Genomic DNA, 21935 nt, shown 5'->3' on the forward strand with positions numbered 1-21935 from the left:
CTCTAGTGCTCACATTCATCACATCTATTACCAAGACGGCTTAGTGAAATTATGAAACTAGCAACCTTTAAAAAAATCTGTTAATTTTCTACCAAATCAGTTCCCTGATCCATCTCACCACAGGACTACACAAAACCTGATGTTAGCATACAAAAGTTAGTGGGAATAAATAAGCAAAAGGAAGGTGGGACCATTTCCATCCATAGCAGAATTATTTCTTATACTCTGTGTAATGGACTCAGTCTAGGGGGACTCAGATCAGCAAGTGCTGTAATACAAATGAAGTCCTCAAACTAAGCAGACATTCTAACAATGTCACAAAACCAAATCCTTGGTATCCTTGTATGATATGATAAATGCTTTACAGTAGTCACATAATTAAATCATGCACTCTCAATCAGCAATATCACCACTTTCTAGCCACAAAACATATTTCTCCTCTCTAATGAAATGTTCCTAAAACCTAGCTAAGAGCTGTTAAGATTAAAATTATATTTTGAGTGAGTCTGTGGACAAAAGGCTGGGATTGACTTCTGCCCGACCGTTCTGTACCAATTCTGTAGGGCCCAGATTACAGCAAGCTGCAGAACTCCCCTGTGTGGGTGAAAGGATGCGATGCTGCACCCAGCCACTAAGACAGGGCTAGTCAGTGATAACTAAAAACCTTTTTGCTTCAGTGTTTCTTTGGTGGTCTTTGGTGCTCTTTAAGAAGACCTCAAGAAAGAAGAAAGAATTTTTTTATTAAAAATAATCTACGTTACAATGTCAAAGAAATGAATAAACAGATAATTTGTGAAGGAAGGGAAAGGCTCTGTTAGTCTGCTAATAAGCAATCCTTACAGCTGCCATTGAAATCACAGGCCATTTACAGACCCACGTCTTTAAAAGTTCCTATTATCTTACAGCTATTTTGAAATAGATATCTAACCTAACACCTTACTTTCACTCTCTAATTTGCTTGCCTTTTTTAAAATAGAAAGCTGTATTCATTTCCATTATACAATACTTACTTCATTTTCTCCAAGAACAGCTCATATAACTTCCTAAATCTCTAATCAACATCGACTTTGTTTTGTTTTGTTTAATCATCTAGATACCAAAGCCACAGCCATTCCTTGCCACTTAATAAGGCCAGCTTGTAAATAACAGTTGGCTTTCTAAAGGATTCAAAATCTATAAAAATAGTTCAGTGATAGTCATTAAAATATGTCCTGCAGATGGCTGCATAATTTGGGTTTCCATTTTGTTCTTTTGTTACATAACCTTTAATTTGTTTACTTTTTCCCCCTTGCAATTTTTAAAACAAATCAACACCTTCTTAATACTATTTTAAACAGCTACATTTTCACATAATTTATTTTAATGTTTTATACTTGTAGAAACAGTTCCATTAAAACACTTCAGTACGTTTCCAAATACTAATTTAGCTCAAGTTGTGAATTAGATATTTATAATAATTTTACAAAACTCAGACACAAAGAGGTTATGACTTGCCTGTTTATGACTCACTGATACAGCCAGCAACAAAACTAAAAAATCTTTTCATCATGATTTCAAGAAAATTTCCTGCCACTTACATAGTCTACTTAATAATCTCAGGTGATTTAGATGCCCCCTCAAACCAACCACTGCATTCTCCTCTCTTTCAAATTTCCCTTTGAGATCTGCTTGTCCCAGCACATCACTTAGTACAGGGCCTAAGCAAAATTTCTGAAACACAAATTAGGACAACTAATTTCTACTATTTCTGTAATTAGCTCTTGTAAGCATTTAAAAAAAAAGTCTCAAAAACATACTGGGCTCAAGTCTGAATTTTATGTCATATACAAAGTATTGCAATTCACAATGAACCAAACGCTTTCATGTGCACTGTTAATCTTGTGTCAGGCACAACATTTTACAAGACAAAAAAGAAGCATCTTACATCTCAGCAACTGAGCCTTTAGACCTTGCAGAGGACTAGGGTTCATAAAGTTACTGCAATGCAAATAGTGGGTGAATTTTGAAAAAAACATTCTTCCCTCTTCCCTTGTGCAGCCAAACTCAACCTTGCTTAATCTGTGTCCAAGTGCAAACGAATGAATTGTTATGATACATGCGTGCATTCCCATTTTTAATATTAAAATCTGCATAGCTTTGATTTTTTTTTTAAATCTAATCTATTTAACAACATTTCGGGCTACAAAGAAGTTGTCCATGTTTAATTTAAGTGTCCAGCACGTTGGTTTTTTGAGTGCTATAAGCATATTTGCAAAATAGAGACAACGGAAACAAAAATGAAACACAGAACTATTTTGAGCACAGGGAAATTATATCTTTCTGGTTTAGACAGTTATCTTCAAAGAATGTCTGGGACCAGCAAAAAATGTCTGGGCCTGCCTAGAAGAAAGCACTAACAGCTGGTAGACAAAAACCTGTTGAAGAAAACTTTTGGAATATGTAAGAGATCACAATTTCTCAAGGATATAGCAACTGTAAAGAAAATATGGAAGTAAATTTGTTCTTTTGGGATAGGTCACAAATTCAGATAGAGTCTTTCTGTTCAAGTGACTTAATTAATTAGCACGTATCCACTGTGATTTCATGGTATTTGGGATATACAGTCCCCCCCCACAGCTTTCCTGTTCCCCTACAAGGGAAAGTTTCTTCAATTCTATCTGATTTTCTTTCTTTTATTTTTTTTTTCCATTTTTTCTATTCCTCCTGCTCAGGAAGTGAAACCTCAATTTGGCACCTCATGAAGAGCTGAGCAAGGATTTTTTTTTTTTTTTTTTAAATAAAATATCCCATGCATTAGAAAGAGACTTTTAGTATGAGCTTTCTTTTAAAACATCATGGGCAGTTCCTTTCCTTGCTCTAATCTAAAAGTTATTCTAGAAAACAGAGGAAGATTTTCATATCAAATTTCTGAAGAGAGACAGTCATTAGCCCTATCAAGAAAACCCTTTGGAATACCTAGTTCGAGGCCTCTCCTGTACCCCCTGCCTCAAAATGACAGTTTCTGGTACACTGTCTGCTTTTCCAGATCTCATCCATTTTTTTTTGATTTGGAATTGATCTTTTGATAAAATATTTGTGAAGCAAAGATATAAACAATATTGAAAACACTGCCAATACTGCTGTTTTATACATCCACTGAGGAAGGAAGACCAAAACCGCTATTGAGATGGAGGAATAACACATATTTGCTTTAATAAAAGTAATTAGTTTTTAGAGATATAAAGCACCAGTCACATTAAGCAGGTTTAACCTGTGATTTTCCACAGTATGTGAGGATGCAGAGATGGTGACCAAGATATGTAGGCTAATGAATCAAGCTGGACCAGAATTCTGGAAATACTACTTTTGATTTGGGCTTTCTTCAGCTTTACAACTGTTTCTCTGCCTGGTCTTAATGAAAAGAAACTCTTTGGTTGAACTATTTGAAATGTCTACATCAAAAGAACTCTACAGAAGCCAGATACTCTATTTACTTCACTTTAAATTTCATTGAAGAGCTGTTCTGAGGATAAATGTACCTGATAGTAAGAAGAGGTCGGAAAGCTGTTTGAAAATGGAATTCCTTCATGTTTAATAGCACATTCCAGGCAGCAAAGCTCCTAACTGTGCAAACAAAAAAGAAACACACTGGAACCATTGTTTACCTTGAAACCAAGGAAACATTCAGAAACTCTCCCTATCAATATTTATACTAACTTCATTTGTATTTAATTAACGTACAGTTTATTTTTCTTTATCTGTTATTTTGCCAATTTTCTTCAGTAAAATTTGTAGGTATCCATCTCAGTACATGTTTTTCAGAACAAACCAGCAAGGATGAATGAAATGATTTGCCTGTGACTTGTCAGAATAAACTTTCGAAGGAAAAAAATACTCAGATTCGACAGTATGGAATGATAATTTCTAGAACACTTACCTCTCTGACCTCAGTTCAATATGGCTTTAGAAGATAATAATTCCTCTTTAATATCTTCAAGAGACTAAATTTCTACCTTCGTTTTCATTGAATTTACTGTGCTATGTTATCTTTCCTGTAAAAACAGGTTTTCTGGAAGCACATTCAGAAAAATATAACATGCAAGCTAAATTCAATTAACAATGTGCAACACACACATGCAAAATCACAAACGCAAATTCTAGCAAGGCTACATTGAATTTACATAAAAATAAGAACAAATCAAGTAGGAATATTCAGTTTCAAATACTGAGATGAGAAATGGCACATAATTAATTGGAGATGAAAAATATTTGAACTAAAATGCTGACAAATAGGTAGCTTTTCCACTATAAACTACTGTTAGTGTCTATGGTCTCACTGCTAAAAGCAAGGATATTCTGCGTTGTCCCATGTTCTCAAAAAATTGTTCTTAAAAATATTCAGCAAATCAATATCAATTTAATTACGGAAACCTAAAACTCTCTCAGGCTTATGCAATTTACTTTTAAAGTATCCACTCTGATAAATATAGCTCATTGCATGTTTTTCTTCTGACCTACTTCAACTATTTGAAATAAAAACTACCTGGCAAAGTAAATCTAAATTCTTAAAATGTGCGTTGAGTGAACATCTTGTAATTCAACCAAGCCTCAGTTCAGCTGAATTGTCTGTAAAAAAGTTAATAGAAATAGCAGATGCAACTTCAGTATGACCCCACATCTTCTTCTAATCTATATAAAAAGAGGAGATGTTTATGTTACTTCATCCACCAAAGTCTTTGTGATACAAGACCTCGTTTTGTCATGTTATCTGAATTATAGCATTATCCCTCCCTGCTGGGCCTCTTGTGTGGAATAACAATGTCAGCATGAACGCTTTACTGAGTTTAGCTTTCTGGTCGTGTTATCACAAATTGGTTTGAGTACACAGGCTGCAAAAATGGAAAATGACAAATCAAATAACTCACAAGGGAGAAGAAAGCTTTAATAGCTTCTTGCCTGTCGACTGGTTATTATAAGATGATGACAAACAGCATTACACGGGTAACTTTTCTAGACATTTGAACTGTACTTTAGAACAGATTAACTCAAGATCATATTCAAAAAGTCAGAGGTGTCAAAAGATGAAAAATCATACTAGCAAGTCCACCTAGATTAGAAGATTATTATTGTTATGAAAAATGAAACTTAATGATAGTCAAAGACTTAAAAACCAACTAAGTTGAAGATTGCAAACTCTGGAACTAAACTCATCTAGTGACCTAGTGGTGTACCGATATACTTCAGTGTTAAAACTAAGGTAAGAATTATTTTTTTACAAAGTATCTCTTTTTGGAAAAAGCTATATCCCAAGCAGGTTTTTGGACTTCTCACCTTTAATTTCCACATTATGTGGAAGAAATAAAAATGAACAGTATAATAAGTATATCAGAAATTCTGCATACGCACAAAGTCAGCACAAGGAAAAATCTATTCTGTTGTAAAAGTGCATTTTTTTTCCTTTTTAAAATTATAATCCTTTTTTCTACAGCATTTATGGAATATGGGCTCCCCCCAGTGGTAAAATTAACATTCAAAAATCTTCACACTTGCTTACATGCTTAATTGTGTACCCTAATAAGCAAAATAATAGCCACACACACTGAAGGCTGGGAGTTCAAATCCCTTTTAGGACAGGATTTTTATTTTTTTTTTTTCTTTCTAATTATATCAGATATAGACAGCATCTTTAATTAATTCATTGATTTATTCCTGTTCACCGTAAGTGACGAGCAGTTCATGACTATCGAAAAAAGGTGTACAAGTCTATGGGGCCTGATGAGATCCATCCACGGGTCCTGAGAGAACTAGCAGACCAAGCTGCTAGGCTGCTTTCCATCATACTTGAGAAGTTATGGCAGTCTGGTGAAGTGCCCCCTGACTGGAAAAGGGGAAACATCACCCCCATTTTCAAAAATGGAAAAAAGGAAGACCTGGGCAACTACAGGCTGGTCAGTCTCACCTCTGTGCCTGGCAAGATCATGGAACAGATCCTCCTGAAGGCTCTGCTATGGCACATGGAAAATGTGGAGATGATTGGTAGCAACCAACATAGCTTCGCTAAGGGAAAATCCTACCTGACAAATCTGGTGGCCTTTTATGATGGAGTTAAGTTATAGCATCAGTTGACAAGGGAAGAGCAACTGATGTCGTCTATCTGGACTTGTGCAAAGCCTTCGACGCTGTCCCGTACAACATCCTGGTCTCCAAATTGGAAAGACATGGATTTGATGGATGGATCACTCGGTGGATAAGAAGTTGGCTGGAAGGTCACACTCAAAGAGTTCCCATCAATGGCTCAATGTCCAAGTGGAGACCAGTGACAAGCAGTGCTCCTCAGGGATCAGTACTGAGACCAGTGCTATTCAATATCTTTGTGGGCAACATGGACAGTGGCATCAAGTGCACCCTCAGCAATTTTGCCAATGACACCAAGCTGTGTGGTGAAGTCGACAGGCTGGAGGGAAGGGAGGCCATCCAGAGGGACCCTGACAGGCTGGAGAGGTGGGCCCAGGCCAACCTCATGAAGTTTAGCAAGGCTAAGTGTAAGGTCCTGCATTTGGGTCGAGACAATCCCAAGCACAGATACTGGCTGGGCAGTGAATGGATTGAGAGCAGTCCTGGGGAGAAGGACTTGGGGTGTTGGTGGATGACAGGATGAACATGAACCAACAGTGTGTGCTGACAGCCCAAAAGACCAACTGTATCCTGGGCTGCACCAAAAGATGTGTGGCCAGCAGGTCAAGGGAGGTGATTCTGCCCCTCTACTCTGCTCTAGTGAGACCCCACCTGGAGTGCTGCATCTAGCTTTGGGGGCCCCAGCACAAGACAGACATGGAGCTGCTCAAGCAGATCTAGAGGATGGCTACCAACATGGTCAGAGAGTTGGAACACCTTTCCTACGAGGGCAGGCTGAGAGAGTTGGGGTTGTTCAGCCTGGAAAAAAGAAGGCTCCAGGGAAACCTTATAGCGGCTAGAAGGGGCTGAAGGGGGCCTACAAGAAGGCTGGGGAGACAAGGGCCTGCAGTGATAGGACAAGGGTAATGGTTGGAAGCTGGGAGAGGGCACATTTAGACCAGATACAAGGAAGAAGTTCTTCACCGTGAGGGTGGTGAGACACTGGAACACGTTACATAAGGAAGTTGATGATGCTCCATCCTTGGAAGTGTCCAAGACCAGGTTGGATGGAGCCTTAAGCGACCTGGTCTAGTGGGAAGTGTCCCTGCCCATGGCAGGGGTGGTGGAATCAGATGATCTCTGAGGTCTCTTCCAACCCAAACGATTCTATGATTAAATGCCACACAAACTCTACAGGTTCAAAATGAAACTTCAACATTTTAAGTTTCAAAACTAACTGTTCCCTCCAAAGACCTTAGTTTTCTAAGTCAAGCTAGACCTTTATAAGAAGATAACACGAGATTTGGGAAATTTATGCACCCTATATTTCACCAGTTACATTTTGAAAAAAAATTCCATGTAGTGTGAAAGCCCACAGAGTCTGATTGGCACCTCAGAAGGGTGCATTATAAACCGATAAAATTAATACTTTAGGGAAGAGGAAGACACGTCTTCCAATTCTGGCCTAGATTTGCTCTGTTCCTGCCCATCCCACAATGCAAGATACACTTTCATTCTTAGAGTCATCAATTCAAGATACTGTGATTAATTTATATGAATCTTCATGGCTTTGTCTAATTCAGGGGCAATGCAGCTTACAAGAAAGCTGCTAACTTTGTTATGGCTACTTTTGCTTCCTGATTTGCTCACTATGAAATACTTGTGTTCACAAGCTTCACTGCAGCATGCCTATATTTTGCTTTCTGTTTTATTCTACACTGCTTACTGTTCCCCCTGTACCGCACAACTTTGCATACCTGACAAAGAGAGTGACAGAGATAAGACATCTTGGTGAACATCTGACTGCTTGGAAACAAAAAGTAATTAAGCCACAAACTAGCAAATCACTTACATGTATACTTAATTTCAAACATTTTTTTAGTTTGCTTTTGTGGAGCTACTTTTTGCTTCAAGATAACCTCTGCTCAGAACTACTAGATTTTGATCCTCATTATGGAGAGTTGGGCTAGATGACCTTTAAAGGTCCCTTCCAACCCAAACTGTTCTGTGATTCTATGACTATAAAAATAAAGGACTGGAACAAATGGTCACTAAAACTCATATATATGAGACTTCAATATAAGTGAAGTCATAAAAAGTAATGCTACCTGTCACAACTATGTCGGCTCTTCAGGGATTGCTCTCCTTCAAGAGGACTACATGTGGAGGTTTTACTTTTTACATAAGGAAATGGGAAGCTTAAGAAACAACCTTCTTTAATTTTATAGTCTATACTATGCCTACTATGAAGCAAAATGCTGATTCAGGTAACAGCATTCCAGATAAAAAGATCTGAAATGGCACAGTGGAAGAAGCAATTACATTGAATCACAGTTTTGTTTGGTGGGTTGGGATTTTTTTCCTGTAAAAAAAAATCAGTAACATATTCTTAATTTCCATTCTGCAAAAAATTTAAAAAATAAAAAAAAACAAAGGCAATTTCTCCTCTCCTCATCAAACCAACAGCTGAAAACGAAAAATCAATGGCATGTTGGCATGGTGTGACATCTGTAGAAGAGATTAGTGAGCAGAGAATAAACTAAATATAGGCAAGGAAAGCAAGATACAAATAGAGTTAATCTGGCCAAAATCTCAGGAATCATAATTTCAAGTGTTCCAGCATTCCTCGGGGAAAAATGTCACCTCCCTTGTGACTTGTTTATTGCAATGTTTGAAACAATTAAGCTATTTTCTAAGGAGGAAGAGGGCATAAATTGGCATTTGCTGCTCATAAAAAAGTATGTGCATTTTATCTGTGCAGTTACCCCAATTTTATAAATAGGCATGCACAAGGAAACAATGCAAATGCTATCATATTTCAATACAAACTAGTACACAAATTTCTCTGATCTATCAGCATATGATGCATGTTTTGACATAGAACAACCTCTCATTTATTCACAACCTACATTTCCTATCAGTTACTTTCACAAGATCATACTTTCATACATTCAGCATCACTCCCAAAAATTTTTTCTACTTTAATACAGATAGAGGAGATGACTCACAGAAATAAATTCATGGTCATCCTAACAGAGAACACAAAACCACGCATGGATGGGAGGGATCTCAGAGGCCCTGCAAGGACTGTTTCATTGACCTTAAATTGGTATGTGTGACTCGGGAGTGTTAGCAGTTTACTAACAGGCATCTGAGGCACAGAAACAGCTGTTTTAAGCTATCCACATGTATTAAATGAACATAAGCAACCAGCAGGAACCCCTTTTATGACCCCCTCTTTCACTAGGATTTCTTCTTGGCCTTTGCCCAGCAGGGTATGTCCAGCAACCAACTCATCACCCTTTGAAGTCCATGCTAGAATATCACTGACTTTAACAAGAGAGGAGACAGATATGAGACCTGGCATTTATTGGACCATCCTCTCAAACTTTGTCACAAAGGGAGAGCTGACCCCAGACACTAACAGAGGTAAAAATAATGACTGAATAATCTCTTCCCATACAAAGTCAGACTTCAAAATATTTTTAACAGAATGCTCCTAGTTACCAGCTGCGTGATGCACAATCAAGTACAAAGATGAAGGTCCTCAGAAACTTTGGGAGCTTGATTGAGATAAGCTACCAGGAGTGTAGGTAATTTTCCACCTTTCCTTAGAACAACAAGCAGGTGGAAGCTTCTGCCAGCCTTGGGAGAAAAAAATCTGATAGCAGGAACAGAAGACACAGTGGTGTTCCTACTGCACAGGAGATTAAAGTGTAGCAAGGGCCCTCAAGGGAGCAAGCACAAGACAGTGGCTGATGCCTAAAACATAAAGGCACAGGATGATACCGGGGGCCCCTAGAGTACAAATCACAAACAATCTGCTCTGGATCACTGAAAGAATGAAACATCGACAGCCGGTTAGAACTGGTTTTAGGACAGTACAAAGCGAACAAAAAATTTGTATGTGACATAGGTAAAATATTCCACACGCTGTGCAAATAACATGAAGATATAAGACAGTGACAGACTGTATAAGAATGAGAACAAAAGAAGAACAGAAAGGGAGGAATGGCTTCAACATTATCTCCACCAGTAAAAACACCATGCTTGATTTAGCCATGCATGTTTTTCCTCACCTTCGGCAAAGGACATATTCTACTTTTTCATTTACCATTTACCACATTTTGTCACTTCAGCTCTATGGTCATCAGTACTCTTTTTGCTATATTATTTGGTTAAGTAAATAAGAACTTTAATAAGCAGTGTATATGCATGTCTGTATTTTGCTCCAGCCTTCCCACATGATAGATTGATTGATTTCCCAATACCAAGTCACACTAAACTTCAGCACAATAAAAGACTTAATAAGAGCACAAAGGTGTTAGCTCATTTGTGAAATACTTAAAGATAACATTAGACTTTTCCTTGTTTCCTTAGCTTCCTTTGCTAGGGGTGAGATACCACCCATCACTTTAAATCCCAGTCCGCTGCTGGGACTCCATTAACATGCCCTTGAAAGAAGGACGGGTGTAAAGGGGACTTGTATTTAGGAAATAACTTCCTGTAAGCCCATTTTCAATTTCTTTGTAACATGGCCTGAATGCTTAGTGCTTTATGGGCTCAGGACATGGAGTGCTGCAATGGGATTATGTTTCCTGTAATTTTCTATTACTTTCCTGGAGCTTGATCAGAAAGCTTAACCAGGAAGAAAGCAGTGATGAAATACAGCTGTAGCAGACACTGAGCTCTTGTGACCAGGGAAAAACTCAACACAACTGATTCTTTGGAAAGATGAGGGAAAAGTAGTCTATGAGTGTCCTGGTTTGGCTGGGACAGAATCATGCTAGGCAGGCTCAAATCAGCCAGGGCAGCTGACCTGAGTGAGCTACAGGGGTAGCCCACACCATAATGTCATGGTCATTATAAACAGGGAAGGTTTGCTGAGGAAAGGGAGCTCCTGTGGAGTTCCTCCTGCTCCTCCCTGCTCCCAAGGACTGCTTTCCTGTCAATTGCGATGGCTCCATATGCATTTGGCTGAATATAACTTTGTATACCTTTGTTGGTATTTGTGCTATGGGTTTGCTCTCCTTTTCCCGCTTCCCCTTCCTGGCTGGTGAGGGGTCACCAGGTGATGAGCAACTGTTATAGTTTAGCCCCGGGTACAGGCTAAATGTAGACAATGAGATATATCTACCTGTGTAATTCACTGCTACAGAAAATCAGAGTAATGTAAAATTTTAAAAGGCTACAGCACTCTACTGCCTTTAATGTTATTTGTTGTATGTACTGAAATAATGTAATAAATACACAGTCTATGCTTCAGAACAAAATACATTATTTCATTTGCACAAATTCTGTATTATTTTGGTTTCTTTCTTTGAGGTTTTTCCTTTTTTGCAATTCATGCCAAACTTGAACTCTGTGACAAAAATAGTTTTATTTGTATGAAGTCTCTTCATTAATTTGTATTGAATTCTTGAATTGTTTCAGTTACTCCCCAAAATACAGTGAACAAGAACTTAGACACTCAGCTGTTACGTAGCATACTGATGGTTTAAGCACTCCTCTAAGAAGGAGAGGACTACATTTGCTCCTCAACAGGAGTACAATACACAAATACTCAAACCAACTGGTTAGAGTAAGGTTTGATGCACCATACTGTTAACTGTCATCCTCAATAAGGCTACTGAGGTAACTTTTTTCATTCATGAGTTACAATCCAAAATTAACTTCTTCCTACATCGCTGAAGCACCGAAAGAAATCCAAAGTATTCTAACTGTATTAATTTTTGATTGTGCAAGTAAAATTTTCAAAGCTGAAATACAATTTTGTACTTCTCTCTTCAGATTAAAACAACTGAAATATTGTATTAATACAGTCCTGCTGAATCATATACATCATGGATTGGCTTTAGAACTGGAATTACAGGTGCTCTATTACAATAGTGCCCTACATTAAAAAGACATAAAACACATTATATCAGGCCCGGCAGGGGTAAAAGCAGAGAAACTCTTAGATTGTGAATTCTCAGCACATGTAGGTAAGATAGGTATCTATGTGCTCTGTGGTGCGAGCACCTAGGGAAAAGCATAGAGAAATCATGTACATGAATTTATTCTGCTTGTGCTCTACCTAGACAGAAGATATGTGACCCATTAGCACCTGATTCAGTACATCTCACCTATTACCTTGGGCTTTATTTTTATGCAAATCATGGCTATGCGACTTCTGGCTGACTCTAAAAATATGCAGAACAATTTTCTATCTATCTGCATTCAAAAACATCATAGAGGCATACTACTTGGTGCCCAAAGCTTTGAGAACTCAGCGCTTCATACAAGGAGGTTGCTTTTCCTCTCACTGAAACCAAGAGTCTGATGAAACTTCACTTTCTTTCAGTATATGGAACAGAACAAATCCATATTAATATTAATGTAGCAGTCCATAAATAAAGAGTAAGATAATACGAAGGAATAGCATTTAACAAAAGAATATAGGTCACTGATCTTACTGTGGCTTTATCATCCCATGGTTATTATCTTTTGACTAGTTACCACATAATATAATACAGCTCACAAACATCTTACAAATTAAAGCACTCCTTAAATGGTGTTTATTTTTCTGTGTACAATGTTGAGACAAGACTATTATGAAACATTGAACATCAGGTTCTGTAGGTTTAAGAAATTCAGTTAAGTCAATGCTTCTACCATTCTTAATTTCAAACATTATAATCTTGAAACTGCAGAAAACTAATCAGTCCTAATAGTTACTGTAGGTTATAATTCAGTAGTTTATGATCTATCTACTGACGTGCGTACCACACCACATATTCCATCTTTGAATGTGAATCAATAAGTGTTCATATTTTTCATTTTTTAAAAAGGGAAAGGGATTGGTATTACATGAAAGCTGCCTATCAATCCAAGTTAAAACCTCAAATATTTGCCTTTCTGCATAGAGGTTAGAACTCTTACTTCATGAGGATTAGTTATTCAGGTTTTTACTTCGATCACAACGTAAAGTCATTGTAGGCTCATACCTCGTAAGATCTATCTGTTCAGTTTTTCTCTTCAGTTGCTGTTAAAATTAGGAGAGGATTTGCTGGTGAGTTATTTTTATTCACAACCACGTTAATGCAAGTCCTAAACTAATCAATTTGCATTATGTAGCCTTTCATGCAGTTTGCACAGATTTACACCTTGGTTGTTTTACCTAGTCTCATGCCTGTGAGACAGCTGTTAGACATTTAGCTAATCTAATTAAAATCCACAGGGGGGTTCTGGTTTGTCCATTGAAAGGTGGATGCATGTACCACAGTTTACCATCTGAAGTATATTATGCCACTCCTATTTGATTTACTTTTTTCTTTATGATTCTGGACCCAAAGTTGTGAAAATGTTCATTAGGACTGTCTGAATAATCAGAGTGTAACAGCTATTGGCTACAGTTTGCTTCTAATTTTAATTTTCTCATGGGTGTGTTTAACACCTCCTGTATCTTTTAAGCCTATCACACTGATTTCAAGGGGTAGTAAGTAAAGATTTTTTTTAATATTTTCAATCTACATAAAGCTAAAAGCATTTCATGTACAATGGTTTTGTTTCTTCTGCCACTTAATTTTTTTTTCTCTTATCTTTTTTATGATACTTAAAAAAATTAGGAAAAAAGAATCCTTGTTGGATTGTGTTCCTGCCAACAGATCATATCTGCAAAAGACCATTTGGCTTTCTCATTAAAATTCACAGTCCCTAGATGACTAAACTTAATTGGTGAGAAGTCAAGGAACATAATTGTTTAAATTATGAACATTTCTAAAAATAGTGCATTATGATGAAAGTCATCTATTTATATCATACCATTTCATTATGATTGTACTTTCAATGGATATTTTATTTTGCTGTTAAAAAGGTAGTAAGCTAAAAGCCTGACAAAAATGAAACAGCTTAATCTGCTGAATACTAACAATCTTCAAAGCAAACTTATTTTCCTACAGGAAGTGAATTTAGATTTTTAAAAGTTAAGTGCATTTTTTCCTAATGCTATTTATATACTTGAGTGCACAGCTGCTTGACAGATAATAAACAAGCTTATATTTAAACCAGAAGCCAAGATAAAGTAGTAGCTATATAATAATCGATAGAAATTCTGCCTCTGAGCTTCAGCAAAGAGCTTGCTTTCATAATGAAATCACAAACTATAAATGATAAAGATTACAGGCCAGCAAAAGATTGTGCTTCCACTTAAAATAATGGTAAAACTGTCCAGACCATCCCTTGCCCCATCTAGCTAGGTCATAGCCCAGCCTTAATCAATCACGCTCTTATGAAGCACCTGGCTTGAGCTGACCTCACACATCTTTCTTTTGTAACCTGATGTGCCCAGTGAAGGTTGATATTAGTCTCTCACTAACCCTCTCTATACACCCTTGCTAAGACCTTTGGGCATGAATTCACCAGGGAGTGGGTAGAGAACGGGCAATGTCACCACCTTTGTGTCATCAGTGTAGGTCCGCGAGTCATGTCTGTGTTGTGGCATGACGCCGGCCATCCACTGACACCCATCTGCATGGGGCCTGCAACACATCCATGCTGATTTGACCCTTGGAAAAAGATTTAAAGAGGATGGGGAAAACCAAGGGAATGAACTAGGCAGCAGGAACATCAGCTTCATCCCTCACCACTCTGCAAGGACATGTTTTTCTGTTCATTTTCAGTTTCAGTTTGTCAGGGAACCAGGCTTCCTGATGTGGAGGGCAGCAGTAGCCTAGAACAAAGTTTGCCTCACACTGTCTAACTGCTGTTTTTTACTTCTACCACTCCAGACAAAGCCTTCTTCCTACTTCAAATCCAGGTCAGAAAAATAATTGACCTTAAGTTAGTTAATCAAGACTCTGAACGCACTCAGTTTGGCACAATGAATTCACAAGTTGTACTCTGCATGTCCCACATACATCAGCTTCGGAGATCAACGGCTGCTTGTGATTTCAGCAGGACTGTTAAATCTTCCTATAGCTGCCTTCACTATCAGAGATAATTTCTTACATTTATGAAGATCTTCACTTTTCCTGCAACACTGGATGTATGTATGCCTGGCCCATGCCAATCTAATGTGTTCCCCGGCAAGACACAGGGCCAGCTAAGCAACATACGTTCCTTCTGCCCTGCTAGTATTTGCTAACCAGATGGTATTCAAAGAATGCAAGTCAGTGATGTTCTCTGTTCGTCCACCTGTCTTGAAATTTAAAACAATGATACTTTCCATCTTAAACATTAGGATTCAGAGAAATACAAGGCGGCTGTAGCAAAATAACAGTGAGGTCAGGTATATGCCCAATCAGAAAGAACTCACACAGAAAAGTAAAAGCTTCCCATCCTATTCTTGATTAATTTCCTTGCAATTTGCAGTACAGCTGCTTTGCAGTGTTACTTAGCATTCTGAGATCAGCTGCATATTATTTGTACTAACCAGATTGTTATTTACAAGTTTACCCTGCAGCATTTATTCAGGCAAAGACCAAATGAAGTAAAGCCACCAAAATTACCTTCGAAGTAGGCCACCACGAAAATTATTTCAACTATTTAAAACATTTAATCTTAGTTTTAGTCCCCCTTTTATACTGCTTAAAAACTGCCAGGGGTATCAATGCAAAAATTTGAATTTTATTTTCAAAAATGGACACATGTACGTCATTCAGGTGAGGTCTAATCTCTAATCTTTGTATCCGTTTAATAATATGGAAAACATAGCCTTTTTTTCCCAAGGATTGTATCTTCCATTAAAAGGTTAGCTGATTCAGATCTAGATTTATAATTATTTAGTTATAATAAAATTCTATCAATCAAATTTGTAACACAATAGCTAACTAAGGGCAGGGATCTCCACATAACAGCTAGTTAATTGCTTTTGTTTTTTAAGTGCAACAAACAGTTCCTGATGCCTGCTTGAATTGACACCTCGTTAACAGTCCTATCTTCTCTGTCTTTGCAGAGCCTGGATTTCAAATTATTTCAATTAAAAGATGGAGTTGTTCAACTTCCTTTTCTAAAAGTAATATTTATTTTCCTTTCCAATCTTCCTTGGATCTGAAATAGATCTATGGGAAGAGAACCTAACAAATAAATGTTACTGCTAACACATTGCCTCAGCATTTTCTTTCATCTTCATTTTTTCTGATTCTATTTCAAGATGCCATCAAATAAACTCATTTTCCCTAAATTTTCAGGCTTTACTCAGTCATTAAGGTAATTTGAAGGAATTTTCCATGGTCAAAACAAAAAAAAAATCTAAATCTTCAGTTTATTATGCATAAGAGATGCTCTGGTGCTTATCATGTTATTTAGTCCTATAAAGGTTTTTTTCCCCCTCTCTCTGGTTCCATATCTTGGAAAGATATGGCATACTGTCCCCCAGGAACATCAACAGATTAAGAACAGGATTTATATCAGTTTGTCAGTCTGAGCATTACGACAACAGAAAAATAATTTTAGGAAGAACAATTGAAAGAATTTACTTATTTTTTCCTGAGCCTGCACAATTACTTTGCATTATTTAATGCAGGTGTGAAAATCCACCATCATAGGAAGGAAACTATTTCATCCTTCTGAGTTATCAGAGGGTTAATGAAATGTTTTACAAAATCCCTGAGAAATTAGATTTTTAATAAGTTACATTTTAAGAGTTACTATACTTACATATAAGCACACAAAATATATCTAATTTCTCTATTATCTAAAAAGTCAAATATTTCTTCTTTATCTTCTTTCTTTTATTACCAACTACATTCGCAAAGCTAATTTACTGGTTCTAACCTTTATTCTTTAACCAAACAAACACACAGACAAAGAAAAGACCCAAGGAACTCCATTTTCACACAAATAAGGCACATTTCTCTTTTCCTTCTCACCTGTTCAGCTGATCCTGTAGTCCTTAGGATTTTTTATATGGAAAAAGAAGAATATACATTACTAGAAATTACAAAATTTCTCACTTCTAAAATGTTTACAGATTGTCAACTTCAGCTTTACTCAGTCACAGCAAAAAATAGGAATTAAGATTACAGCTTTGAACAGCTACAATTAACATATATACATTTTGTATGATGAAATCTTTACATATAATTTTGCTACCAATGACAATTACTATTACAATAGTCTGTAGGACAGTCTATTAGCATTACAAAGTCTTTGCTATTTAACTACTGCTCAGTACTTCACAGGAAATTAATTTGATGGTTTTAATTTGGGTATCCATTGGACAAGCAGCCACATTATCTCTAAACCAAATCAAACAATCCCCTGTAGCTAGCAGTAACTGGGAACAATTAAGAGATGAATTCTGAATAGTTCACACCTCTTAGTGACAGCTTTACCTGCTCTACAAAACTCTTTCTCCTGCAGTACCAACAATTAGCACTGATCATTTCAAAATCATAAAATTCATTCAAAACCTCCGTATGCACAAAGACAGTTCAAGTGTAGAGAACATTACACTTGGAGTATGCTGGAGTACACTTAGAGTCTGCAGCAAATGGAATACAATTTTCCTGACAGTTCAATGACTATAACAGGGATGAGATTTTCAAACACATTAGCAGGTCAGACAGGGGTTTCATATTGGGAGACTGAAAGCAAAATTTAAAAATTCATTTTATTTTTAATAGGTGCTCCAAAACACAGATAAATGCTTTGTGTAACCAACAAAAGGAGCTAATTAGATGCCTAACACAAACTGAAAGACAACTCCTCCTTCTGCAGCTGTTAAAGCAGCTAGGTGTCCTTTGTAACCCAAAGGAAGCTATTTGGATCTTTGGGCATCCAAACACCTTCCAAAATCTGACTGCTATTTGGATCTTTGGGCATCCAAATACCTTCCAAAACCTGACTGCTATTTGGATCTTTGGGCATCCAAATACCTTCCAAAATCTTACTTTCAGAAAATTAAGAAGTATGCAATTGAGAAAACTTTTTTTTTTTTTTTTTTTTTTAACTTCTTTTCCTCAGCTTGAGAGATAAGAAATTGACCTAATCTGAGAACCTAGATCCCCTGGATATGTTTCCCCCACTGTTGATTTAGCACAAAGATATTCTAAAGATATTTGCGTGCAAAGGATACCTTCAGCTTTCAGCACAGTGTGAGGACACCTATGTACTCTCCTTTTACAACATGGGTTGAACAAGCTAAGCACCAATACAAACTTGGCTTACTTATGATATAAGGAAGTTTGGAACACTCCATAGGGAGGTAACTACCGTATATTGTATATACATGAGCGCAGTAAGTATACTACTACTCCAGAAGTTCCAGTGTCATTGCTAGAAGTGATAATGATATATGATGATGTATCTGGGCTGACAACTGAAGGACAGAGACAAATACTCGTCTGTAAAATGTTCTGTGTATGCACAACCTATAGCACTATATTATATGTCAAATGCTTTGGCCTGAGCTGAATTAAGTATGATCTACAACTAGTATTTATTGTACCTGACAGTTCAGTAAATCTGTATTTTGGTCCTATAAGAAAACATAGCAGTTCTGCTATTCACCAGGATCTTCAGAAAAAAAAAGGTTATTCACTACTGGTTAACGTTAACCCTTAGGAAGGACTATAAGTAATTTTAGAGACCACTTGGTGTTTTCAGAGAAAAATGTACCAGAAACTAACCACCAAGGACACCAAACCTTTCAACACTTGTACAAATAATTAATGGTTTGGAAGAGTCCCATTGCTTTGCCCTAGCAGAACTGTTCACATTATTTCCACCTAATGCTGAACATAACATGGGAGTGAGGACAGAGTATGTACGGTAAAGGGAAAAAAGAAAGTATGGATCAAATATCATACGCTATGTCAATACTTAAATTTCTGCAGATATATTCTAAGTGGCTCACATATTTTTGTATATTTAAATAGATTTTGCCTTGATAGGGAAGGTGAGGGAAAGAGAATCAAGAACAATTTAAATCAGATTAGGATAGACATTAGATGAGAAAATATGCAAAAACTATTTTAAGCTCATGTATGCAACCCTCAATGCATTTGAATTTGAAATAAAAACACTTCAGTGATGCAACTAGTTTACATGATTATCTAAAGCTGATGCAAAATACACAGCTCTACTTGAGGATAAAAAATAAGCTGGAAAATGTCAAGAAGGCAGCCTGTCAGATAATTGTGGGTCTGTTGCTTAACCAGCAGAATACAAAATTCAGGGCAGCAAATTAACGCAAATCATATGCTTTCAAATTTGAAAAGCTATTTCAGTTTTTGATGTTACCACAAGAGTAAAAGGCACACTTATTTCATTGGCAAAGTATATACCTACCATTAATAACAATAGAAATATTAAGAACATATTTTAAATATGAAATAAAAATATGGAAGCACAAGGCATTTTTTTTCGTGAGAAGACAGACAATTTCCTAGTACATAAACTGGCCTTTTTTGGTGACACTCTCATGAACAATGTTTCTACAGATATAAGTATCAGGAGTGCTACCACACCAATAAAATCCGATTTTACAAAATACAGTAAAGAAGTTTGATCTTGAGAATCTATTTTTTTTTTCCAATCTAATCCTCCTCTAAATTAGAAATACTTTTTTCTTACACAAATGTTGATCAGTTTCATAAAGCTGACATGAAATTTTATGTCAATTAACTTTTTATTTAAAGATGTGAAATTCGGAGTTAAAAGAACTGTACAAACACAGTAATAGCACAGTTCTGTCAATATGATCTTCATTATGAATTACAATTATAGTAGAGGAAGTGAAAGAGTGACTAACTTGACAAGCATCCATTAAAAAGACACAGGGAATGTCCACACTTCATATCATGTTCCAGAGAAACTTGAAGATGTGATGGCATGGCATTTTTCAACGCAAGTTTGAACAGAGCTTTTCTAGTGAAGACAAGAAACTACAGATTCGAAAGGAAAAAAAATACAAAAAAGCAACCCACCCTCCTGTTTCTTGGAAGGATTTTCCTAGCTTTAATAACTTTAATTATGACTGCTTCTTGGTATTTTTAAGCTTTACAGTTTATTACGTTTTCTTTTGAATAGAGTAATAAGATAATCTCTACAAGCTGAAAGGCATGATCTTAATATAAAGGGCCACATAAGCAGATCAACTAAAAAAAAGTGACACAAGAATCGGTTATTCACAAAGAAAAAAAATCACAGTTGTTCCAGGTCTGGGTGCCCTTATTGCAGCTACAAAATTGGGATTTCTATTTTTAAATATTTTATTCAGAAGACAGTGATATTTTACTTACATTTTGGCAAGTCAATAATCAATTACAGTATTGTGAAAAGGAGGATATCAGGGCTGCTACTTTTCATCAACAGCATCTGGTGATGTCATGTCCTAAATGAATAAGTATGTCACTGCTTTCCACAGTTTTATAGTTTGCACCACAGAATGCAGTCAACAACTCTGTGATGAAGGAGGTATATTTCATAAGACATTTTACCACTTCCCTGACTCTGCCAAGCCTGGATCAATCTAAAACGAGTCACACTCTTTGGTGTTTGGGTGAGAATTTACTTCTTCAGGAATAAAAATATGCCTTTCAAGCACACTAGGAAGAGTATAAAACCATACCACATTCATCCTTACTGAACTGATTAACTAGCCCCCCTAACCACAGTAAAAAAAAAAATCTTCTAACAGTCCAAGTAAAACAATTTATCAAAACTAATATTTATGGCGTGGGAGCTTCTACAGTGATACTATTTTTTTTTTTTTTAAATGCTTTGTGTACAGACACAATTCTGTTGATGCTTTCAAGAATTCCAAATAATGTATTATGATTAACATTAGTAGAATTATCACTGAGAGTGATTCAAGTATTACTTTACCCCATATGCCACATAAGGTTACATGCCCTATACAAGGGCTTATTACAAATGTATATGCTTATTTATGAGCAACATCCTGTTGAAATGAATGGGATTACTCACAAAAGTAACAGTTACTTCTCAGTTTATAGTTTTGATAGATCAGAACCTTAATTTTTAAATATAGGAAGAAGGGAAGTTCTTAAAACTCTAGCTTAAATCAGTGCTTCAAAACACATCAGGTAAAACTAATTATAATCAACTTTAAGATAAGAAGCCACACTTCAAATACTATTTGCAATTGTCAAGCCTGTTTTACATTATCTGAAATGATGATTCTAGTTATTATTGGCAGTATAAACTGCCGTGCCTTAAATCACTTTATTGTGTGGTCCAGCATCATTACAAAGATCAACAACAATTAAATAATGATCTAAGAGTTCATTGATATCTGCAATCCATATCAACTGTAAATAGTAATTAGGGCAAGTACTTAAAAAGAAAGTCAGTTGTTAATCATGCATATTTGACTGAATCCTGTGACTCCTAAAGGCAGGTTCAGATTGACAGTATCATCTCACAGCTAGTTTCTGATGTAAGTAATAGATCAGGTATATAAAGCAGTGCTCCTTTTAGAACTGAACAGCAGGAAGACACTTGTGGCCAAAACAACAGCTAAACTGCTAAGATGTATTATCTCTACACACGGAAAAAGAGAGACAGAAAAACGTATTTTCAAACTGCATTCATTATAAAAAAATATTACACTTCTCGAAACAAGAAGTCAAAAAATTTTGGTTTTTTCCTTCCTGTGGCTTCAAAAGGAAATAAGGTATCATGGCAGACACAGAAGTGAGGCATAAAGAGATAAACATATATTTCAGGAACTGATGGGTGATTTCATTAGAAAGGTTCATCAAGGGTTCATTTCCAAGAGAAAGATTATCTTTCAGTAAATTAATTACTAACCTTTGCAAAGGCATAACAAGAGTCCTCCTCAGACTACATTATTATTCCTCACATATATGATAATGAGAGCCCTCAAGATATAC

General features: G+C 36.5%; 1 protein-coding gene across 2 annotated transcripts in view; it reads right to left on the reverse strand.

Annotated features, from left to right (window-relative positions):
• Positions 1 to 21935, reverse strand: part of ZNF385D (zinc finger protein 385D) — a 437653-nt gene that overhangs the window by 226389 nt on the left and 189329 nt on the right. The gene's annotated exons all lie outside the window — the stretch shown is intronic.

This window comes from Leptosomus discolor, chromosome 7 (genome assembly GCF_034619465.1).
Source record: "Leptosomus discolor isolate bLepDis1 chromosome 7, bLepDis1.hap2, whole genome shotgun sequence".
NCBI lineage: Eukaryota > Metazoa > Chordata > Aves > Leptosomiformes > Leptosomidae > Leptosomus > Leptosomus discolor.